At 39.2% G+C, this 21,760-nt stretch overlaps 1 non-coding gene across 1 annotated transcript; it reads right to left on the bottom strand.

Annotated features, from left to right (window-relative positions):
- Positions 1-18,169: 18,169 nt before the first annotated feature.
- Positions 18,170-18,278, bottom strand: LOC130952931 (small nucleolar RNA R71). The gene has a single exon (XR_009075110.1). It is a non-coding gene; the product is annotated as a small nucleolar RNA R71 (small nucleolar RNA).
- Between the last annotated feature and the right edge of the window lie 3,482 nt (positions 18,279-21,760).

Here is a 21,760-nt window from a genome sequence, read left to right as displayed (position 1 = left end):
GGAGTTTATCCAACGCTCAATCATTCCCACTAGCAACCGGTCCGAAGTTACTCTAGACCGGGCTATCATGATCCATAGCATCATGATTGGAGAAGAAGTAGAAGTTCATGAGGTTATAGCCCAAGAACTTTATAAGGTGGCAGACAAGTCCTCTACCTTAGCAAGGTTAGCCTTTCCTCATCTCATTTGTCACCTCTGTTATTCAGTAGGAGTTGACATAGAAGGAGACATCCTCATTGATGAGGACAAGCCCATCACTAAGAAAAGGATGGAGCAAACAAGAGACCCCTCTCATCATGAGATCTCTGAGATGCCTCAAGGGATGCACCTTCCTCCACAAAACTATTGGGAGCAAATCAACACCTCCCTAGGAGAATTAAGTTCCAACATGGGACAACTAAGGGTGGAGCACCAAGAACATTCCATCCTCCTCCATGAAATTAGAAAAGATCAAAGAATCATGAGAGAGGAGCAACAAAGACAATGAAGAGACATTGAGGAGCTCAAGCACTCCATAAGACCTTCAAGAGGAAGAACAAGCCGCCATCACTGAGGTGGACCTGTTCTTTAATCTCCTTGTTCTTTATTTTCTTGTTTTTCGAATTTTCATGCTTATGTTTATCCATGTTTGTGTCTTATGATCATTAGTGTCTTAGTGTCTATGCCTTAAAGTTATGAATGTCCTATGAATCCATCACCTTTCTTAAATAAAAAATGTTCTTAATTGAAAAAGAGAAGAATTGCATGAATTTCAGATTTTATAATAGATTAATTATTTTGATGTGGAGGCAATACTTTTGTTTTCTGAATGTATGCTTAAACAGTGCATATGTCTTTTGAATTTGTGGTTCATGAATGTTGGCTCTTGAAAGAATGATGAAAAAGGAGACATGTTACTGAGGATCTGAAAAATCATAAAAATGATTCTTGAAGCAAGAAAAAGCAGTGAATACAAAAAAAAAAACAAAAAAAAGGGGGGGAGAAAGAGAAAAAGAAAGAAAAAGAAAGAAATAAAGTTGTGATCCAAGACAAAAAGAGTGTGCTTAAGAACCCTGGACACCTCTGATTGGGGACTCTAGCAAAGCTGAGTCACAATCTGAAAAGGTTCACCCAATTATGTGTCTGTGGCATGTATGTATCCGGTGGTAATACTGGAAGACAGAATGCTTTGGGCCACGGCCAAGACTCATAAAGTAGCTGTGTTCAAGAATCATCATACTTAACTAGGAGAATCAATAACACTATCTGGATTCTGAGTTTCTAAAGAAGCCAATCATTTTGAATTTCAAAGGATAGAGTGAGATGTCAAAACTGTTCAAAGGCAAAAAGCTAAAAGCCCCGCTCATCTAATTAATTCTGACCTTCATAGATGTTTTTGGAGTTCATTGCATATTCTCTTCTTTTTATCTTATTTGATTTTCAGTTGCTTGAGGACAAGCAACAATTTAAGTTTGGTGTTGTGATGAGCGGATAATTTGTACGCTTTTTGGCATTGTTTTTAGTATGTTTTTAGTAGTTTTAGTTGAGTTTTTAGTATATTTTTATTATTTTTTAGTTAAAATTCACTTTTCTGGACTTTACTATGAGTTTGTGTGTTTTTCTGTGATTTCAGATATTTTCTGGCTGAAATTGAGGGACCTGAGCAAAAATCTGATTCAGAGACTGAAAAGGACTGCAGATGCTGTTGGATTCTGACCTCCCTGCACTCAAAGTAAATTTTCTGGAGCTACAGAAGCTCAATTGGCGTGCTCTCAACGGCGTTGGAAAGTAGACATCCTGGGCTTTTCAGCAATATATAATAGTCCATACTTTGCCTAAGATTTGATGGCCCAAACCGGCGTTCAAAGTCACCTTCAGAATTCCCAGCGTTAAACGCCGGAACTGGCACCAAAGTGGGAGTTAAACGCCCAAACTGGCACAAAAGCTGGCGTTTAACTCCAAGAAGAGTCTCTACACGAAAATGCTTCAATGCTCAGCCCAAGCACACACCAAGTGGGCCCGAAAGTGGATTTTTATGTCATTTACTCATCTTTGTAATTCTTAAGCTACTAGTTCCCTATAAATAGGACTTTTTACTATTGTATTTTCATCTTCTGATCTTTGGAATCTTTTGATCTTTAGATCTTTTGATCACTTTGGGAGGCTGGCCATTCGACCATGCCTAGACCTTGTTTTTATGTATTTTCAACGGTGGAGTTTCTACACACCATAGATTAAGGTGTGGAGCTCTGCTGTACCTCGAGTATTAATGCAATTACTATTGTTCTTCTATTCAATTCCGCTTGTTCTTGTTCCAAGATATCACTTGTTCTTCAACTTGATGAATGTGATGATCCGTGACACTCATCATCATTCTCACCTATGAACGTGTGACTGACAACCACCTCCGTTCTACCTTAGATTGGGTGAATATCTCTTGGATTCCTGATATACGATGCATGGTTGATCGCCTGACAACCGAGCTCTCGCCTGACAAACGAGCCAGCCATTCCGTGAGATCAGAGTCTTCGTGGTATAGGCAAGAATTGATGGCGGCATTCAAGAGAATCCGGAAGGTCTAACCTTGTCTGTGGTATTCTGAGTAGGATTCAATGATTGAATGACTGTGACGTGCTTCAAACTCCTGAGGGCGGGGCGTTAGTGACAGACGCAAAAGAATCACTGGATTCTATTCCGGCCTGATTGAGAACCGACAGATGGATAGCCGTGCTGTGACAGGGTGCGTTGAACATTTCCACTGAGAGGATGGGAGGTAGCCACTGACAACGGTGAAACCCTTGCATAAGCTTGCCATGGAAAGGAGTAAGAAGGATTGGATGAAGACAGTAGGAAAGCAGAGAGACGGAAGGGACAAGCATCTTCATACGCTTATCTGAAGCTCTCACCAATGATATACATAAGTATCTCTATCTTTATCTTTATGTTTTATTCATATTTCATCTATAAGCATCTGAGTCTGCCTGACTAAGATTTACAAGGTGACCATAGCTTGCTTCATACCAACAATCTCCGTGGGATCGACCCTTACTCGCGTAAGGTTTATTACTTGGACGACCCAGTGCACTTGCTGGTTAGTTGTGCGGAGTTGTGATAGAGAGTTGAGATTGCAATGAGCGTACCATGTTGATGGCGCCATTGATGATCACAATTTCGTGCACCAACCCCACCATGGTAACACCTTTCTAACCCTCTCTTTGTACATAGTTTCAATTTATTGCATTTTATTTCTTGTACTAGCTTAGGTTTAGTTTAATTTCAAGCTTAATTGATTAGATTTTAATTTAGATAATGTGTTTTTGATGAATAATATGTTTTGGGGTTGAAAAACTATTTTGGACATCAAGTTTGGTGCCTTAGAGTACTAAAATGTTTTGAGAAAAACAGAGCATGTGCGTGCGCACACACCTGTGCCTACTGATGAGCGGATAATTTATACGCTTTTTGGCATTGTTTTTAGACAGTTTTTAGTAGGATCTAGCTACTTTTTAGTATATTTTTATTAGTTTTTAAGCAAAATTCACATTTCTGGACTTTACTATGAGTTTGTGTATTTTTCTGTGATTTCAGGTATTTCCTGGCTGAAATTGAGGGACCTGAGCAAAAATTTTATTCAGAGGCTGAAAAAGGACTGCTGATGTTGTTAGATTCTGACCTCCCTGCACTCGAAATGGATTTTTTGGAGCTACAGAAACCCAAATGGTGCGTTCTCAATTGCGTTGGAAATTAGACATCCTGGGCTTTCCAGAAATATATAATAGTCTATACTTTGCTCGCCTTTTGACGATGCAAACTGGCATTCAAATGCCAACTTCCTGCCCTATTCTGGCGTTAAATGCCAGAAACAAGATAGAAGCTGCAGTTAAACGCCCAAACTGGCATAAAAACTGGTGTTTAACTCCAAGAAAAGTCTCTACACATGAAAGCTTCAATGCTCAGCCCAAGCACACACCAAGTGGGCCCAGATTTCTGCATCATTTACTTATTTCTGTAAACCCTAGTAACTAATCTAGTATAAATAGGACCTTTTACTATTGTACTCACACCTTTGGATCTTTGACATCTTTGGATTATCCTTAGATCATCTTTGGAACATTTTTCCTTAGACTTGGAGGCTGGCCATTCGGCCATGCCTAGACTATTTTCACATATGTATTTTCAACGGTGGAGTTTCTATACCTCATAGTTTAAGGTGTGGAGCTCTGCTGTTCCTCGAGTATTAATGCAAAATACTATTGTTCTTCTATTCAATTCAAGCTTATTCTTATTCTAAGATGTTCACTCGCACTTCAACATGATGAATGTGATGATTCGTGACACTCATCACCATTCTCAATTTATGAACGCGTTCCTGACAACCACTTCCGTTCTACCTGCGAAAGCTAGAGTGTGTATCTCTTGGGTTTCTAATCAACGATTCACATCGAATCTCCTCTGACAATGGGGCATCTGAATTTGAGATTAGAACTTTCGTGGTATAGGCTAGAAACATTTGGCAGCATTCCTGAGATCCGAAAAGTCTAAACCTTGTCTGTGGTATTCCAAGTAAGATCTGGGAAGGAATGACTGTGACGAGCTTCAAACTCGCGACCGTGGGGTGTAGTGACAGATGCAAAAGGATCGTTGGATCTTATTCCAACAGATCGAGAATCGACAGCTGATTAGCCATGTGGTAGTTGTGCCTGGTATTTTTCATCCGAGACGAGAAATTCGACAGTTGATTAGCCGTACAGAAACCATAGAGGACCATTTTCACTGAGAGGACGAGATGTATCCATTGACAACGGTGATCCCCAACATACAGCTTGCCATGGAAATGATTAGGAATGATTGAATAAAGACAGTAGGAAAGCAGAGATTCAGAAGGAATAACGCATCCCTATACGCTTATCTGAAATTCCCACCAATGAATTACGTAAGTATCTCTATCTTTATTTTATGTTTATTTATCTTTTAATTATCAAATCCCATAACCATTTGAAACCGCCTGACTGAGATTTACAAGATGACCATATCTTGCTTCAAGCCGACAATCTCCGTGGGATCGACCCTTACTTATGTAAGGTATTACTTGGACGACCCAGTGCATTTGCTGGTTAGCTGTGCGAAGTTGTGAAGAGACGTGTGAATCATGGTATTGTGCACCAAGTTTTTGGAGCCATGCCTGGTGATAACAATTTTGCCCACCACCTACGCACGCAACCCCAATTTTCGCATTTTGTGCGCGCGCACCCCTCTGTGCGTGCGCACACCAGCTTACACCCCATCTGGTGAGAGCATTCGCACGCCTTGTGCATCTGATCCCCCTCATTTTGCCTCTTGTGCGTGCGCACGGACCTGTGTGCGTATGCACAGACGGCGTGATAGCTTTCAATTATGACGCTTCATGTTAGAAAAAAAAGTTCTGTGCGTGTGCACACATACTGGTGTGCACGCACACTTCTTGATCTCCTCTCTGTTCAAAGCGCTCGCACACACTTGTGCGTCTACTCACCCTCCATTTCTTTACCCTCTGTGCGTGCACACATCTTGGTGCGTACACATGTTAGTTCTTCTTTTGCCCAAAGCGTTTGCATATAGTGTGCGCTTGCACACCTTCCCTTTTTCCACCTAGCTTGCGTATGCACATGTACCTGTGCGTACGCACGCCCCTGTTTCCCCACCATTACACTTCTTTTCTTCTCTTCTCTTTTCTCTACTTCTTCTATTTTTCCTTCTTCCACCCCTATCTTCTTTTACTTTTGCCTTCTTTTCTACTTGTTTTACTTTGTTTTGTTTGCATTTCATTTTTATTTTAGTAATTTTGTTAGTTTTTGTTTAGTTGTTTGTTAATTGAATAAGTTGCAAGTGTTTGCTTAATGTTGATTGGGTTGCTTCTTGCTTGAATTTTGATTTAATGAATATGTGCACTAAGCATTAAGTCCTTGTGTGATTGCCTATTTGAGTTGTGAGTTTGATGCATATGTTGTCGCGACCATATGTGTTAGGCTATATCCATGTTTGGCATGCTAATCAAGAATTGTACACTTTTAATTTAGTGAATTGAGTTGAACTACTTACTCATCATGGTTCTTAAGTGAATATAATCACATAACAAGGTATTTGGTCCTTGTTAATGCTTTGCATTTTTTTTGAGTTGACTTGACTTGATTCTTATCAAGACTTGTCACTTTTTGTAACAAGCACCTTATATATGTGATTATTTCATTTTCCCTAAGGATGAATAAGTAGTCTCTTTTCATCATTGAATTGGTTATTGTTAATTGTGCCATTTTCTATTAATTTTGCACTTTCACTTGCACAATTTCAATATCCAATATCAAATACTCAATTCACTTTTGTGGTTACCTAGGTTTGTTTGTGCATTATCTCTTGCTTATTCTTTAATTGCAACCTAGGTCATCTAATTGAGGAACACATGCTTACTTTTTGATTGTGTGGAAGCCATCTTAACTGGCCGTTGTGTGTGTTCCGACCACGCGCATAATTGGAATACACACATGGCTAATTTTTTTTTATCATACCATCCCACTATGCAAACTTCTTCAATTATATGCTTATTGACTTCCCCTCTTTACCCTTTTTGTGCTACTTGCCCTATGCTTCCTAATTATACTTGATTCATTCTTTTTGAGGATGAGACATAAAGGCAAGGAGCCAGCGGAGGAGGAGGACACCAAGGAGGGAGATGCCGAGCATACATTGGACTTGGTGATTTCTCCACAACCCAAGTGATGAGCGGATAATTTATACGTTTTTTGGCATTATTTTTAGGTAGTTTTTAGTATGTTTTGGTTACTTTTTATTATATTTTTATTAGTTTTTATGCAAAAATCACATTTCTGGACTTTACTATGAGTTTGTGTGTTTTTCTGTAATTTCAAGTATTTTTTGGCTGAAATTGAGGGACCTGAGCAAAAATCTGATTCAGAGGCTGAGAAAGGACTGCAGATGTTGTTGGATTCTGACCTCCCTGCACTCAAACGCATTTTTCTGGAGCTACAGAAGTCCAATTGACGCGCTCTTAATTGGGCTGGAAAGCTAACATCTTGTGCTTTCTAGCAATGTGTAATAGTCCATACTTTGCCCGAGATTTGATGGCCCAAACTGGCGTTAAAATGCTCACCAGAGGCCCTTTTCTGGCATAAAACGCCGGAACTGGCACCAGAACTAGAGTTAAACGCCCAAACTGGCATCCAAGTTGGCGTTTAACTCCAGAAAAGGCCTATGCACATGTAAAGCTCAATGCTCAGTCCAAGCACACACCAAGTGAGCCCCGAAAATTGATTTCAGCACTATCTGCACTTAGTTACTTATTTTCTGTAATCCTTAGTAACTAGTTTAGTATAAATAGCACTTTTTACTATTGTATTTTATCTTGGGATCATCTTTAGATCTTTTGATCACTTTTGTGCAACTTTTCATATTTGGGGAGGCTGGCCATTCGACCATGCCTAGACCTTTTTTTCTTATGTATTTTTCAACGGTGGAGTTTCTACACTTCATAGATTAAGGTGTGGAGCTCTGCTGTTCTTCATGAATTAATGCAAGTACTATTGTTTCTCTTTCAATTCATGCTTACTTCTTCTCCAAGATATACTCTCGTACTTAATTCAGTTAAGTCAGAATGAAGGGGTGATCCGTGACAATCACCCACTATCTTTGTTACTCGCTTAGCCAAGATCCGCGTGCCTGACAACCACAAGCGGTCTACATGATGTTCAACGTAGTCATTGGACGATAGCCGAAGTATAGTCTCTTGGGTCTCTGATCCATGGACTGAGTCCGTGAGGTTAGAACCTTCGTGGTATAGGCTAGAACCAATTGGCAGCATTCTTGAGATCTAGAAAGTCTAAACCTTGTCTGTGGTATTCCGAGTAGGATCTGAAACGGGATGACTGTGACGAGATTCAAACTCACAAATGTTGGGCGCAATGATAGTGTGCAAAAAGATAGAGAGATCCTATTCCGACACAAGTGAGAACCGACAGATGATTAGCCGTGCGGTAGCTGTGCCTGGTATTTTTCATCTGAGACGAGAAATACGATAGTTGATTAGCCATACAGAAACCGTAGCTAGACCATTTTCACTGAGAGGATGGATGGTAGCCATTGACAACGGTGATCCACCAACATACAGCTTGCCATGGAAGGGAGCACCCATGATTGGATGAAGACAATAGGAAAGCAGAGGTTCAGAAGCAACAAAGCCTCTCCAAACGCTTATCTGAAATTCTCACCAATGAATTACATAAGTATCTTTATTTTAATTTATGTTTTATTTATCTTTCAATTATGAAAACTCATAACCAATTGAATCCGCCTGACTAAGATTTACAAGATGACCATAGCTTGCTTCAAGCCGGCAATCTCTGTGGGATTGACCCTTACTCGCGTAAGATTTTATTACTTGGACGACCCAATGCACTTGCTGGTTAGTTGTATCGAAGTTGTAAAAAGTGTGAATCACAATTCTGTGCACCAAGTTTTTGGCGCCATTTCCGGGGATTGTTCGAGTTTGGACAACTGACGGTTCATCTTGTTGCTTAGATTAGGTAACCTTTTTTCTTGTTTCAACCTTTATTTTCTTTTCAAAAAGTTTTCGAAAAAAAAAAATTAATAAAATCATAAAACCAAAAAAAAATTTGTGTTTCTTGTTTGAGTCTAGTGTCAAATTTTAAGTTTGGTGTCTTGCATGTCTTTCTTTCTTAGATTTTCAAAAATTCATCATGTGTTCTTTCTTGATCGTCAAGTTTTTCTTGATCGTCAAGTTTTTCTTGATGATTTTCTTTGTTTAATCTTATGATTTTCTTGTTTTGTGTTTTGTGTTGTTTTTCATATGCATTTTTGAATCCATAGTGTCTAAACATTCAAAACTTCTAAGTTTGGTGTCTTGCATGTCTTTCTTTTCTTAAAAATTTTCAAAAATATGTTCTTGATGTTCATCATGATCTTGAAAGTGTTCTTGGTGTTCATCTTGACATTCAAAGTGTTCTTGCATGCATTATTTGTTTTGATCTTAAAATTTTATATTTTTTGTTTCATTTTGTTGTTTTTCTCTCTCCTCATTCAAAATTCAAAAGTCAAAAAATATCTTTTCCTTTTTATTCTCATAATTTTTGAAATTTTGAGTTGACTTGGTCAAAAATTTTTAAAATTTAGATATTTCTTGCTAGTCAAGTCAAAATTTCAAATAAAAAAAAATTTATATATCTTTTCAGTAAATAATACAGAGAAATGAAGGATCAGAATATAAAGCAAAGGAATCACAGAGAAAAAGAGCTTACTGGAGTTAAAACGCCAGTAAAGAAGCATTTTGGGCGTTAAAAGCCAGAATGGCTATCATTCTGGGCGTTTAACGCCAATAAAGGTATCATTCTAGGCATTAAATGCCAGAATGGGCAGTATTCTGGGCGTTTAATGCCAGAAATGGCAGCATTCTGTGTGTTTAGAAAAACGCCCAGTAAAGAAGAATTCCTGGCGTTTAACGCCAGCCAGGGTATCTGGCTGGGCGTTAAACGCCCAAAGAGGCAGTCAAGTGGGTGTTAAACGCCAGAATGGATAGCATTCTGGGTGTTTAACGCTAGGATGACACAAGGGAGGTAATTTTGTTTCCAATTCGATTTTTTTTCAAATTTTCATGTTTTAATTCATAATTTTGAATGGCTATATTTTTCATCCCTTCTAAATTTTAAAATCTTGTCTTTTTTTATATCATCTTTCATCAATCATATCTTTCTATCTTATCTTTTTAATTTTTCTTTTAATATTTTCGAAAATTTTAAAACTAATATTTCAAAATTTTTTTTCTTAATCTTATTTCATATTTTCGAAAATCCTTGCTAACAATTAATGTTTTGATTAAAAAATTTCAAGTTTGTTACTTTCTTATTAAGAGAGGTTCAATCTTAAAATTCTAGAATCATATCTTTTAGTTTCTTGTTAGTCAAGTCATCAACTTTAATTTTAAAAATCAAATCTTTTTAATTTCTTTGTGATGCCAGGGCATCTTGACTAATTTTACTAGCCATTTTTTTGTGTGCTTTAGGTTGGTTTCATGCATTTTCGTAGGAAATAGGCAAGTATTTGGGTGAAAATGCAATCATACCATGATTCAAGCAAACATTGTGAATTTTGAATGATTTCATGAGAATTATGCATAAATTGAATGATAAATTGGATGATGCATGTTCCCATGATTAAGAGCAAGACTTTGATGCACTTTGTTTGATTGATTTCAGGCCAAAAGAAGAAGAGAAGAGCCACGTTAGTGGCTACGTTAGTTACACTAACGTGGAAGGAAGGAAAGCCCCAACGTTAGTGAGAAAAGTTAGTGGCATTAACTTTGAAGAAGGAGAGCATGGAACGTTAGCAAGGAAAACCCACGTTAAGAGTCACGTTAGCTACACTAACGTGAACTCTAACGTAGGGACAAAAGGCACCAAGCAACATTAATGGGAAAGGTGAGTCCCAATAACGCTTGCGAAAGGGGTATATGCCAACGTTAGTGGAAAAAGTGCATGACACTAATGTTGGCGAAGCAAAAAGACCCACGTTAACAGCCACGTTAACTAAGTTAACGTGGTAATTAACGTGGAAGGAAAGGGAGATGCCAATGTTAGTGGAAAAAGTGAGTGCCACTAACGTTGGCGAGGCAAAAAAGACCCACGTTAACTTCCACGTTAACAAAGTTAACGTGGTAGTTAACGTGGGCAAAAGTCCCACCTGGCAGCTTGACCAGGCCTTCTTCAAACACGCATAACTTGAGCCACAAAGCTCCAAATGAAGTGATTCCAATGGCATTGGAAAGTAGGATTAATATTCTAGAGCTTTTCAAGAATATATGGCACTACATGGTTGACACTAAATTTGAGGTAGAAAACCTGCCCCGAAAGTGCAAAGATGAACATGATATCAACCTGTAGTAAGGCCAACTACCTCTTCACCTTCCAAGAAGTGTAACTCGAGTTGTAGAGCTCCAAATGATTCACTTCCAAAAGCGTTGGAAAGTAGACATCCAGAGATTTCCAACAATATATAATAGTATGGGGTGGACATTGATGTTGAGCTCCAGAACCTGGAAATATTAAGCCCCTGGTCGCTAGCGTTATCGAGACTCACGTTTTCCATTAACGCTAGCAATTATGCCAGCGACCATATCCACTTCAAAGGAACATAACTTGAGTTATAGAGATCCAATTGAGGTGATTTCAGTTGCGTTAGAAAGTTGACATTCAGAGCTTTCCAACGATATATAATACTCTATAGTGGGCATGAAATTAGAGCACAAACAAGAGGCATCTTTTAAGCCCCCAAAACACCAACTGGACAGCAAGTGCAACGTTAGCCACAATAACTTTAGCACTAACACCACACTTGTAGCGTTAGTGTGGCTAACTTTAGCACTAACTTTAGCACCTGGACCTCAACTTGATTCACTTCTCTTTCAAGGACCACCCAACCTCAAGGAAGCAAGCCCACAAGTGTCAACCAATCAAGGCCACAAGAAGCATCTAGAATAGGGATTTTCATTTAATTGTAATTTGCTTTTAATTTCATTTTGTAATTTAGGAGAGCCTATATAAAGGCCTTAGTTTGTACATTCAAAAGCGGAGGTAGGATAGAGAATTGAGAATTGGAGATTGGGGATTGAAGAGGGGTCTTCGGACTCCCTCCCCTCACACTCTTTTCCTTCTCTTTCTTTTCTCTGTACTTTTCATTTATGAATTTGGAAGTTTCATTTTCAGTTTTAATCTTCATCTTTACTTTTTTTGCACTTTCTTTCTTTTCTATTTTTGTAGAGCAATGATCAACTAACTCTTTTCATTGGGTTAGAGAGCTCTATTGTGATTCAATGGATCAATTGTAGTTCTTATTCTTCTTCTTCTTTCTTTTCTCTTGATTTTACTAGAGAGCTTTCAAACTTCATCCAATTGGGTAATTGTCTTGGAAGAGAAATTGCTCATACTTGGATTTCCTCTGAACCTTGGAAGAGGAATGAGGAAATCATGCTAGAAATGCTCTCTTACATTGGATTTGGTTGGGGGTTGGATGGATATTGTGACATGTAATCCTACCAATACTTTGATCTATGAATGTGTGTGGTATAATCAGTGACCAAACTTCATCTCTTCCCATGAGCAATTAAATCAAGGAATTGGGCAATTGTTCAAGCTTAGAGAAATTGGATTGCCAAGGAATTGGGATCCAATCACTTAAGATTGCCAAGGAGATCAATGAATGCATTGATTGAGGAAGAGATGAGAATGAACTTAATCCGGAGGATTACAATATCTCTTAATCCCAATGTTCATTTTATTTTTAGTTCTTACATTTACTTTTCTTGCCATTTTACTCTTCTGCACTTTATAGCTTTTCTTTACTTTTATGCCATTTACATTTCCTTGTTACTTATCACTCCAATATGATTCGTCTAACTAGGATAATCAATTAATCATTGTTTGCTTAATCCGTTAATCTCTGTGGGATTCGACCTCACTCTATTGTGAGTTATTACTTGACGACAATTCGGTATACTTGCCGAAGGAAAATTTGTTGAGAGACAAGTTTTCACGCATCACTTTTTCAATTCTTTTTCAAAATAAATTTCAATCATATCTTTTTAAAATTTTAATTTCAAAATCTTTTTCTAACTTCTTATCTTTTCAAAATTTATTTTCAAATCTTTTTCAACTAACTACTTGACTTGTTTGTTTTAATTTTAAAAAGTGTACTATTTCTTATCTTTTTCAAAACCACCTAACTACTTTTCCACTTCTAATTTTCGAAAATCACTAACCACTTTTTCAAACATCTTTTTAATTAACTAATTGTTTTAGTTTTTAATTTTCTTGTATTTTTTTTCAAATTTTCGAAACTAACTTAATTAATTAAATAAAAATAAAAATATTTTTCTTTTCCCTCTTCTTAAAATTCGAATACTCTCTTTCTCATCTCTTTCTATTTATTTTATTTAAGTACTAACACTTTTCATCTAATAATTCGAACCCTCTCTCTTCCTCTGTGTTCAAATTCTTCTTCTTCTTTCTCTACCTCATGCTCCTATCCTTCTTTTCTTCTGACATATAAAGGAATCTCTATACTGTGACAGAGGATTCCACTACTCTCTTTGTTCTCTTCTTTTTCATATGAGCAGGAACAAGGATAAGGAAAGTCTTGTTGAAGCTGATCCTGAACTTGAAAGGACTCTGAAGGGGAAGCTAAGAGAAGCTAAAGCACAACACTCCAGAGAGGACCTTACAGCAAATTTTGAAAAAGGGGCAGACATGGCAGCCGAACCTGAGAATAATGGTGGAGATGCAAGGAAGATGCTTGGTGACTTTACTGCACCAACTTCCAACTTCTATGGAAGAAGCATCTCAATTCCTGCAATTGGAGCAAACAACTTTGAGCTTAATCCTCAATTAATTTCTCTAATGCAGCAGAATTACAAGTTTCATGGACTTCCATCGGAAGATCCTCATCAGTTCTTAGCTAAATTCTTGCAGATCTGTGATACTGTTAAGACCAATGGGGTTGATCCCGAGGTTTACAGACTTATGCTTTTTCTCTTTGCTATAAGAGACAGAGCTAGGATATGGTTGGACTCACAACCTAGAGAAAGCCTGAACTCTTGGGATAAATTGGTTACTACTTTCTTGGCCATGTTTTTTCCACCTCAAAAGCTGAGCAAGCTTAGAGTGGACGTCCAAACCTTCAGACAGAAAGAAGGTGAATCCCTCTATGAAGCTTGGGAAAGATACAAGCAATTGATCAAAAGGTGTCCGGATGAGCGGATAATTTATACGCTTTTTGGCATTATTTTTGGGTAGTTTTTAGTAGGATCTAGCTACTTTTAGGGATGGTTTCATTAGTTTTCATGCAAAATTCACATTTCTGGACTTTACTATGAGTTTGTGTGTTTTTCTGTGATTTCAGGTATTTTCTGGTTGAAATTGAGGGACATGAGCAAAAATCTGATTCAGGCTGAGAAAGGACTGCTGATGTTGTTGGATTCTGACCTCCCTGCACTCGAAATAGATTTTATGGAGCTACAAAACTTTAAATGGCGCTCTCTCAACGGCGTTAGAAAGTAGACATCCAGCGCTTTCCAGCAATATATAATGGTCCATACTTTGTTCGGGCTTAGATGACGCAAACTGGCGTTCAACGCCAGTTCCATGATGCATTCTGGAGTAAAATGCCAGAAACATGTTACAAACCAGAGTTAAACTCCAAAAATACGTTACAACTTGGCATTTAACTCCAAGAGAAGTCTCTGCATGTGTAAAGCTCAAGCTCAGTCCAAGCACACACCAAAGTAGGCCCCGGAAGTGGATTTCTGCATTTAAACTTATTTCTGTAAACCCTAGTGATGAGCGGATAATTTGTACGCTTTTTGGCATTGTTTTTAGTATGTTTTTAGTATGATCTAGTTAGTTTTTAGTATATTTTTATTAGTTTTTAATTAAAATTCACTTTTCTGGACTTTACTATGAGTTTGTGTGTTTTTCTGTGATTTCAGGTATTTTCTGGCTGAAATTGAGGGACCTGAGCAAAAATCTGATCCAGAGACTGAAAAGGACTGCAGATGCTGTTGGATTCTGACCTCCCTGCACTCGAAGTGGATTTTCTAGAGCTACAGAAGCCCAATTGGCGCGCTCTCAACGGCGTTGGAAAGTAGACATCCTGGGCTTTCCAGCAATATATGATAGTCCATACTTTGCCCAAGATTTGATGGCCCAAACCGGCGTTCAAAGTCACCTCAAGAAATTCCAGCGTTAAACGCCGGAACTGGCACCTAATTGGGAGTTAAACGCCCAAACTGGCATAAAAGCTGGCGTTTAACTCCAAGAGGAGTCTCTACACGAAAATGCTTCATTTGCTCAGCCCAAGCACACACCAAGTGGGCCTGGAAGTGGATTTTTATGTCATTTACCCATCTTTGTACACCCTAGGCTACTAGTTTTCTATAAGTATGACCTTTTTCTATTGTATTTGATATATCTGGGTAGCTATCTTTGAGTTTTATGCTATCTTAGATCATTTGGGAGGCTGGCCATTCGGCCATGCCTAGACCTTGTTCTTATGTATTTTCAACGGTGGAGTTTCTACACACCATAGATTAAGGTGTGGAGCTCTGCTGTACCTCGAGTATTAATGCAATTACTATTGTTCTTCTATTCAATTCCGCTTGTTCTTTGTCCAAGATATCACTTGTTCTTCAACTTGATGAAGGTGGTGATTGACACTCATCACCATTCTCACCTATGAACAAGGTGACTGACAACCATTCTTGTTCTACAAGCATCTGAGGCTTAGTGAATATCTCTTGGATTCTTTAATCGGAGTCTTCGTGGTATAGGCGAGAACTGATGGCGGCATTCAAGAGAATCCGGAAGGTCTAACCTTGTCTGTGGTATTCTGAGTAGGATTCAATGATTGAATGACTGTGACGTGCTTCAAACTCCTAGCAAGCGGGGCGTTAGTGACAGACGCAAAAGAATCAATGGATTTTATTCCGGCCTGACCGAGAACCGACAGCTGAATTCCGCTATGCTGTGACAGAGCATATGCAATCGCTTTCACTGAGAGGATGGGAGGTAGCCATTGACAACGGTGAAACCCTACACGAGCTTGCCATGGAAAGGAGTAAGAAGGATTGGATGAAGACTGTAGGAAAGCAGAGAGACGGAAGGGAAGGCATCTTCATACGCTTGTCTGAAGCTCTCACCAATGATATACATAAGTACCTCTATCTCTATCTTTATCTTTATTCGTTTATCACTATACCCATTTGAGTTTGCCTGACTGAGATTTACAAGGTGACCATAGCTTGCTTCATAGCAACAATCTCCGTGGGATCGACCCTTACTCACGTAAGGTATTACTTGGATGACCCAGTGCACTTGCTGGTTAGTTGTGCGAAGTTGTGTTGATGCCATGGTATTGAGCACCAAGTCTTTGGAGCCATTACCGGGGATTATTTGAATATGGACAAAGTAGTGATCACAATTTCGTGCACCAAGTTTTTGGCGCCGTTGCCGGGGATTGTTCGTGTATGGACAACTGACGGTTCATCTTGTTGCTTAGATTAGGTATTTTTTTTCGAAATTCTTGAAGATGAATTCTAGAGTTTCATGATGAGTTGTTGAAATCTGGCTGGCTGAGAAGCCATGTCTAATCTTATTGGACCGAGGTTTCAACTAATCATCACGATAGCTTGTTGATCTCTATCAATCTTGCTATTGGAGCAATGATTTGCTAAGGCTTGGCTGGCCTTTGGCCATGTCTAGTGTTTTGGACCGAAGCTTTCTTTGAGAGCTTGGCTGGCTGTGAAGCCATGTCTAATTCCTGGACCGAAGTCTTAGACTAGCATTGCACTGATTCCTGGAATTCTCATTAAGAATTTTGATATCTTTTTCCACTTAATTTTCGAAAAAAGCACAAAAAAAATTACAAAATCATAAAAACCAAAAATATGTCTTGTTTGAGTTTAGTGTCTCATCTTAAGTTTGGTGTCAATTTCATGCATTCATTCATGTGTCTTAAGGATCTTCAAGTAATTCTTGATGATTTCTTACTCTGATCTTTGAATTCTTTTGACTTGAGTGTTTATGTGTCTCATATAGTGTCAGTAATATACAAACTGCTAAGTTTGGTGTCTTGCATGCATTGTTATTTGATTCTTGTTGCATTTTGATTATTAAAAATCCAAAAATATTTTTTATTTGTGTCTTTTCAAGTCAATGATACAAAGAATTGAAGATTCAGAACATACTGCAGAGGAATTATACAGAAAAAGCTGGGCGTTCAAAACGCCCAGTGAAGAAGGACAGACTGGCGTTTAAACGCCAGCCAGGGTACCTGGTTGGGCGTTTAACGCCCAAAAAGGGTGCATTTTGGGCGTTAAACGCCAGAATGTATACCATTCTGGGCGTTTAACGCCAGGATGGTGCTAGGGGGAAGATTTTGTTTTTTTTCAAATTTTCAAAGTTTTTCAAAATCAAATCTTTTTCAAATCATATCTTTTCAATTAAAGGTTTTCGAAATTAATTTCTTTCCTTTTTTTTAAAGATACTTACTAACAATTAATGATTTGATTGAACATCTCAAGTTTGTTACCTTTTCTGTTGAGAGAGGTTTAATGTTTGAATCATATCTTTTCTTGTTAGGCAAGTGATTAATTTTCAAAATCAAATCTTTTAAAAATTGTTTTCAAAACATATCTTTTAAAATTGTTTTCAAATCAAATCTTTTCAATCATATATTTTTAATCACATCTTTTTTCAAAATAGTTTTCAATCAAATCTTTTTAACTTCTAATTTCAAAATCTTTTTCAAAAATCACTTGATTTCTTTTCCACTTGAATTTTCGAAAATCATCAATCAATTTTTCAAAATGTTTTTGGCATCTTTTTAATTAATTTTCGAAAATTCTCTTCTCTTCCTCCCACATCCTTCTATTTATGGAGTACTACTCCTTCTTGATGCACAATTCGAACTCTATCTAATCAAGTTCGAATTCTTCTACCTCCTTCTTCTATTTTTCTTTTTCCTCTGACACCTCAAGGAATCTCTATACTGTGACATAGAGGATTCCACATTTTCTTATTCTCTTCTCTTTCATATGAGCAGGAGCAGAGACAAAGGCATTCTTGTTGAAGCTGACCCTGAACCTAAAAGGACCTTGAAGCGAAAGCTAAGAGAAGCTAAGGCACAACTCTCTGTTGAGGACCTGACCGAATTCTTCAAAGAAGAAGAACCCATGGCAGCCGAAAACAACAACAATGCCAACAATGCAAGGAAGGTGCTGGGTGACTTTACTGCACCTACTCCCGACTTCTATGGGAGAAGCATCTCTATCCCTGCCATTGGAGCAAACAACTTTGAGCTTAAGCCTCAATTAGTTTCTCTAATGCAACAGAATTGCAAGTTCCATGGACTTCCAATGGAAGATCCTCATCAGTTTTTAGCTGAGTTTTTGCAAATCTGTGACACAGTCAAGACTAATGGGGTTGACCCTGAGGTCTACAGACTGATGCTATTCCCTTTTGCTGTAAGAGACAGAGCTAGAATATGGTTGGACTCACAACCTAAAGATAGCCTGGACTCTTGGGAAAAGCTAGTCAATGCCTTCTTGGCAAAGTTCTTTCCACCCCAAAAATGGAGTAAGCTTAGAGTGGAAGTCCAAACCTTCAGACAGAAGGATGGAGAATCCCTCTATGAAGCTTGGGAAAGATACAAACAATTAATCAGAAAATGTCCCTCAGACATACTTTCTGAATGGAGCATCATAGGTATTTTCTATGATGGTCTCTCTGAATTATCCAAGATGTCCTTGGATAGCTCTGCTGGAAGATCTCTTCATCTGAAGAAGACGCCTACAGAGGCTCAAGAGCTCATTGAAATGGTTGCAAATAACCAATTCATGTACACTTCTGAAAGGAATCCTGTAAACAATAGGACAAGTCAGAAGAAAGGAATTCTTGAGATAGATGCTCTGAATGCCATTCTGGCTCAGAACAAGATATTGACTCAACAAGTCAATTTGATTTCTCAAAGTCTGTCTGGAATGCAAAATGCACCTGGCAGTACTAAGGATGCTTCATCTGAGGAAGAAGCTTATGATCCTGAGAACCCTTCAATGGAAGAGGTGAATTACCTAGGAGAACCCTATGGAAACACCTATAATTCTTCATGGAGAAATCACCCAAATCTCTCATGGAAGAATCAAGAGAGACCTCAACAAGGTTTCAACAACAACAATGGTGGAAGAAACAGGTTTAGCAATGGCAAGCCTTTTCCATCATCTTCTCAGCAACAGACAGAGAATTCTAAGCAGAACCCCTCTGACTTAGCAACCATGGTCTCTGATCTAATCAAAACCACTCAAAGTTTCATGACTGAAACAAGGTCTTCCATTAGGAATTCGGAAGCACAAGTGGGACAGCTGAGTAAGAAAATTACTGAACTCCCTCCAAGCACTCTTCCAAGCAATACAGAAGAAAATCCAAAAGGAGAGTGCAAGGCCATCAATATGGCCGAATTTGGAGAGGAAGGAGAGGAAGTGAACGCCACTGAGGAAGACCTCAATGGGCGTGCATCAACCTCCTCTGAGTTCCCCAATGAGGAACCATGGGAATCTGAGGCTCAAAATAAGACCATAGAGATTCCATTAGACTTACTTCTGCCTTTCATGAGCTCTGATGAGTATTCCTCCTCTGAAGAGGATGAGTATGTCACTGAAGAGCAAGTTGCTAAATACCTTGGAGCAATCATGAAGCTAAATGACAAGTTATTTGGAAATGAGACTTGGGAGACTGAACCTCCTTTGCTCACCAAAGAACTGGATGACTTGTCTAGGCAGAAATTACCTCAAAAGAGACAAGATCCTGGGAAGTTTTCCATACCTTGTACCATAGGCACCATGACCTTCAAGAAGGCCCTGTGTGACTTAGGGTCAAGTATAAACCTCATGCCTCTCTCTGTAATGGAGAAGCTAGGGATCTTTGAGGTACAAGCTGCAAGAATCTCACTAGAGATGGCAGATAACTCAAGAAAACAAGCTCATGGACTTGTAGAGAATGTTTTGGTGAAAGTTGAAGACCACTACATCCCTACTGATTTCATAGTCCTAGAGACTGGGAAGTGCATGGATGAATCCATCATCCTTGGCAGACCCTTCCTAGCCACAGCAAAGGCTGTGATTGATGTTGATGGAGGTGAACTGATCATTCAAGTGAATGAAAAATCCTATGTGTTTAAGGCTCAAGGATATCCCTCTATCATCATGGAGAAGAAGCATGAAGAGCTTCTCTCAAATCAGAGACAAACAGAGCCCCCACAGTCAAACTCTAAGTTTGGTGTTGGGAGGCCACAACCAAACTCTAAGTTTGGTGTTGAACCCCCACATTCAAACTCTAAGTTTGGTGTTGGGAGGTTCCAACATTGCTCTGAGTATCTGTGAGGCTCCATGAGAGCCCTCTGTCAAGCTACTGACATTAAAGAAGCGCTTGTTGGGAGGCAACCCAATGATTATATTTTATATATTTCTCTTTGTTATTTTATGTTTTTTGTAGGTTGATGATCATAAGAAGTCACAAAATCCATTGAAAAAGCAAAAACAGAATGAAAAACAGGAAGAAAAACAGCACACCCTGGAGGAAGAATTCACTGGCGTTTAAACGCCAGTGAGGCTAGCAGTTGGGCGTTTAACGCCCAGTCTGGCACCATTCTGGGCGTTTAACGCCAGAAAGGGGCACCAGACTGGCGTTAAACGCCAGAAAAGGGCAAGAACCTGGCGTTAAACGCCAGGAATGGGCACCAGCCCGGCGTTTAACGCCAGAAATGGCTCAAAACGTGATTTTGAGCAACATTTGGTGCAGGGATGACTTTTCCTTGACACCACAGGATCTGTGGACCCCACAGGATCCCCACCTACCCCACCACCACTCTCTCTTCTTCCCCATTCACCAATCACCTCACTACCTCTTCCCCAAAACCCCTTCACCTATCAAATCCATCTTTCTCTTCACCACTCAAATCCATCCTTCATAAAACCCCACCAACCTCACCCTTCAAATTCAAACCACTTTCCCTCCCAAACCCACCCATAATGGCCGAACCCCATCTCCCCCCTCTCCTATATAAACCCTTCTTCATTCCTTCATTTTCACACAACCTAAACATCACTTCTTCCCCTCTTTGGCCGAAAACAAAGCCATCTCCCTTTTCCTCATTTCTTCTTCTTCTACTCTCTTCTTCCTTCTTTTGCTCGAGGACGAGCAAACCTTAAGTTGGTGTGGTAAAGCGTTGCTTTTCGTTTTCCATAACCATTTATGGCATCCAAGGCCAGAGAAACCTCTAGAAAGAGGAAAGGGAAGGCAAAAGCTTCCACCTCCGAGTCATGGGAGATGGATAGATTCATCTCAAGGGTGCATCAAGACCACTTCTATGAAGTTGTGGCCTTGAAAAAGGTGATCCCCGAGGTCCCCTTTTCACTCAAAAAAGGGAATATCCAGAGATCCGCATGAGATCCGAAGAAGAGGTTGGGAAGTGCTTACCAACCCCATTCAACAAGTCGGAATCTTGATGGTTCAAGAGTTCTATGCCAATGCATGGATCACCAAGAACCATGACCAAAGTGTGAACCCGGATCCAAAGAATTATCTTACTATGGTTCGGGGGAAATACTTGGATTTTAGTCCGGAAAATGTAAGATTAGCATTCAACTTGCCCATGATGCAAGGAGATGAACATCCTTACACTAGAAGGGTCAACTTTGATCAAAGGTTGGACCAAGTCCTCACAGTCATATGTGAAGAGGGCGCACAATGGAAGAGAGATTCAAGAGGCAAGCCGGTTCAATTGAGAAGGCATGACCTCAAGCCCATGGCTAGAGGATGGTTGGAGTTTATCCAACGCTCAATCATTCCCACTAGCAACCGGTCCGAAGTTACTATAGACCGGGCCATCATGATTCATAGCATCATGATTGGAGAAGAAGTGGAAGTTCATGAGGTTATAGCCCAAGAACTCTATAAAGTGGCGGACAAGTCTTCCACCTTGGCAAGGCTAGCCTTTCCTCATCTCATTTGTCACCCCTGTTATTCAGTTGGAGTTGACATAGAAGGAGATACCCCCATTGATGAGGACAAGCCCATCACCAAGAAAAGGATGGAGCACACAAGAGACCCCTCTCTCATGAGATCCCTGAAATACCTCAAGGGATGCCTTTCCTCCACAAGACTATTGGGAGCAA

This window comes from Arachis stenosperma, chromosome 1, assembly GCF_014773155.1.
Source record: "Arachis stenosperma cultivar V10309 chromosome 1, arast.V10309.gnm1.PFL2, whole genome shotgun sequence".
Lineage (NCBI taxonomy): Eukaryota > Viridiplantae > Streptophyta > Magnoliopsida > Fabales > Fabaceae > Arachis > Arachis stenosperma.
The sequence above is the reverse complement of the archived record's forward strand: the minus strand, read 5'-3'. Positions and strand labels throughout refer to the sequence as shown.